Source organism: Rosa rugosa, chromosome 1, assembly GCF_958449725.1.
Source record: "Rosa rugosa chromosome 1, drRosRugo1.1, whole genome shotgun sequence".
Lineage (NCBI taxonomy): Eukaryota > Viridiplantae > Streptophyta > Magnoliopsida > Rosales > Rosaceae > Rosa > Rosa rugosa.
Window position 1 is genome coordinate 16,606,462 of NC_084820.1, and position 4,307 is coordinate 16,610,768.

Sequence of the window (4,307 nt, forward strand, 5' to 3'; positions counted from 1 at the left end):
AATCATAACCTTATGCATCTTTTCTAAGGCTCTTTTCTTTCTGTTACGAATTAGGCGTGTCAAATTTTGAGGTTTTATAGTGTTTCAAAGTATTAGAAACGATCAATGTTCCGGAACAAGAAGCATATTAATTATTATTTGTGGTGTGCCTTACACAATAAGTTAACTTAACGGCTCTGGGACACTATAGAATGCTCCACTAATTTTATACCGAGAAACTTGGAGAATCAAGGTCAAGATTTTTAACTTGAAAACTAATACACTCCCGTTAGACAGATGGCAAGCACCAATTGTCAAAATGACAATTCCATCAATCTCACCAAACACTTTTACAACTTCGATGCCAGAGACTCAGAGAGCATAGACCAGTTCAAAGTCTATGGTCGACACAGGTACAGCCATGTTGGTTTGTAATGAATATATGTTTTCAATGCCAGTATTAATGTAGAGAATGCATCTAGTTGTGGTCATAACTAACGAAAATTGTACAAACAGAGAGAATGTATTGGGAAATTAACTAATTGTGGGCAATGCAGAACCAGAGCCATGAATTTGCAGTGTTGCACCCACTACAGGGCCACTATTCGACTGTGAGTAGGAGAAAAGTAAATTCATCGGTTTGCATATTTATCAAACATAAATGTGTTCATCCACCAAATTTACCCACCTGGAGATTCTTAGTTCTTATGTTTGTGATCTGTCTGATCGAGCTGGGGTGAGGTTGGGTAGTCCCATTTATGAGCTTTGATCAAAGTAGATACCATATGCATTTCTTGCAGTTTATATAACGTATGTTTATTTACACAGAATGGAGATAAGATGAATTATAACGAACTCGTGAAAGTATCAGAATTCAAATACTTACATGTAAATATGTAATTGAATTCCTAAAGGAATAGGACAATTTAGACACTTCCCATAACTTTTTACTATGAGACTCACTTGCATTACGGTGCATTTGGGTTAAGAACCGCAGAATAAGTCATGTATTGGAATCATTTCCTTTATCCCCATGCCCATTTCAACGTGTGTTACGTATTGGTCACTCTTTTGTTAACACAGTCTTGGATTTATAATACACCGGTAAAATTAAAAGTCAAACAATTAACATGAACACATGCTTATATGTAAATTTGGAAACACACCTTTGCAAGCAGGACCAGTCCTGGCCTTTTAGTGGCCTGAGGCAAATATTGAAATGAATTTTTTTTCTTTCTAAAATATATTAAATTCAAAAACATTAGTAGAGAGAACATAAAATGAAACTTACTGGCCTCGAACCTAGATGTTGTTAGGAGGCCACACTATAGACTTACCACTGTGCCAAAGCTGCACCTTTGGACAGTGATGGTAAAGAAAATATATAAACTTTCATTGGACTACAAATTATATACAATGAAAAAATTGTCGGAGGCCCGCCGGAGACCGGTGGCCTGAGACAACCACCTCAGGTGGCAGCCCTCAGGGCCGGCCCTGTTTGCAAGTTCTTGAATAGAAGCAATTCTTGCCTCTAATGAATTGGTAAATATATCATTTGTGAATCAAACTTCTGTTTAAGGAAAAGAGAATTGTAGAGAGAATTAGGAGAATAGTTGTGTCTTTCATTGATAATAGGAGCCCCTATATATAGGGAGTACAAATACATAATCTTTGAGTACAAGGAATCCTATTCTAATCAGAACTAGGAATCTAGAACATTCTCTCCTATTATAACTATAGAAAGTAATCCTAGTTTGGTAAGGCACACATAATCCTGATATCCTTCAACTCTCCCCCTTGTGCCGTCCAAACGTGATGTCATTGTGACACCATGGCGCTTCAAATGTTGCCTCGTTAAAAACCTTGCTCGAGTAATAAAAACCCTAAGGGATAAAAACAACCTCAAGGAGAAGAAAAAGATTACAACACGCCCTTCACTATTCGAGATCAAACATGTAGACATCATGTCTCCCCCTGATGTCGAGATTTCCCCATGATTGCTACAATCGTGGGAGTTTGGATAATTTTCGCATTTCGATACTCTTTACATGTTTCTCAAAAGTGAATTTAGGTAACGACTTGGTAAATAAGTCCGCTACATTATCCTTTAATCGGATTTGATTCACTTTAATATTTAGAAGTGTTTGTTGTTGCTAATAAAAAAATTTAGATGATATATGCTTGGTTTTGTCGCCGTTGATGAAACCTTGCATCATTTGTTCAATGCAAGCTGCATTATCCTCATAAATGCATATAGGTTCATATGTGGTAGACTTCAAACCACAAGTTCTTCGAATATGTGCAACTATGGACCTCAACCATATGCATTCATGAAATGCTTCATGTAGAGCAATAATCTCTGCATGATTCGAAGAAGTAGCGACAAAGGTCTGCTTTGTAGACCTCTAAGATATCGCAGTGCCTCCCATGGTAAAGACATAACCAGTTTGGAAACATCCTTTGTGCGGGTCAGAGAGGTACCCTGCATCAGCAAACCCATCAAAACATCACCATCGTTTTGACGGAGGGAGAGAGGATACCAACCACCTACGGCGGTGTCGGCCGCGGCACCGTGCTCCCCTGTCTCCAGCCGGCGGCTCATGGTGTTGATGACAGCCTTCGAGCCAATGGAGTCTGATTCCATTCTTTCGTCCATTCTTTTTTCTCTGTAGGGATAGAACAAGCCCATATCTATTGTACCTTTAAAGCATCGAAAGATTGTCTTTACACCAGTCCAATGGCGTCGCGTTAGCGCATGGCTACATCTAGCAAACAAGTTCACAACAAATAAGGTGTCCGGTCTTGCATTGTGCTAAGTACAATAGTGCGCCTATTGCACTTAGGTAGGATACTTATGCCAATAATACGTCTTCATCATCATCCCTGGGATGAAGCAGATCCTTCTTAGGGTCAAGACTAAGGACGACCATGGGAGTGCTATACAGGCTTGACTTTATCAAAATGCCTAAGCATCCATTGATACGGTATTCAAGTTCCAAACCGAGACAAAATCGTGTTCTCCCAAGGTCCTTCATCTCAAATTCGGATTTCAGGTGTTCAGCGGTTTCCCTCAACTCATCAAGGATTCTAATTATGTTCATCAACATAAACAGCAACAATTGCAAATCCGGAACTTGTCACGGAAATGCGCGGGCATAGTTCATCATATCACTTCCCAATCAAGTAGTCACTTTAGTGAGCGTCTCAACCTCATTGCAAACGCTCTTTATGGTCTAGAGCCACTTGATTTGGGTAAATGAAGTCCATCAGGGATCTTTATGTATGTTTTCGTATCTAGATCCCCATAAAGATACGTAATTAATGACCACATTCGTAAGCTGTATGTGAAGTTATTTGGAAACTACCAAACTAATAAATTAGTGGAATGCAATGACATCCATTACAAGATAATATGTCTCCTCGTAGTCTATTCCAGGGCATTGTGAGAAGCCTTTCTCCATGAGGCGAGTCTATAATCTCTTTTTTCTCATCACGCTTTCTAACGAAGACATATTTATGTCAACAGGTTTTATGTTAGGAGGTGTCGGCATCTCAGGACCGAAACCCTTCCTCTTCGTTAGTGAATCCAATTCAACCTGGATCACATCTTTCCATTTAGGCCGATTGTTCTCTACGTTGGCGTGCATTCTTCAACGTAGCAAGGTTCGATGTCATTGTTCTCAATAATCCTACGTCCTCATGTACACTAGTGTAGTTTGTAGAGATCTCTATATTCTCAGGGATTGGTTCTAATATTGAGGCGTCCCTCAATGATGTTTCTTGGACATAACCACAATCCATAATATCCTCATGAGACGGATTTTGAGTATCAATGATCAATTGATCAAGTTGTGCCAAACTCGCTCTCTTCCTAGGGCGAAAATCCATCGAACCTATGGGTCACCTACGCTCTGTAGCGGAACCCACGGCTTGTGACGACATTATGCCACCTTGTGGAGTCACCCCGCCACCATCCATGACTGCGACGCCGTGCCCAGCTCCTCTGGGTGGCACCATGTTTTCTTGAGGGGACATCAATCCTTGCAGGCATGTTTGCAGCAGGTATATGTGATCTCGTCACTTTTAGGGGATCGAGATGAGACATAGTGGAGACAGACCACGACATTTGTCATTCATGTTGACCGTTGACGTTCTAATCTCCCCCTAACGACGGGAAGACTATCTCATCAAAGTGCAATCCGCAAATCTAGCGGTAAAGAGATCGCCGGTCAAGGGTTATACATAGTGGACTTATAGTTGGAGATTTATATCCAACACAAATATATATACATTCATTTGTAATGACCCATTTTGATGTGCTGTGGCAG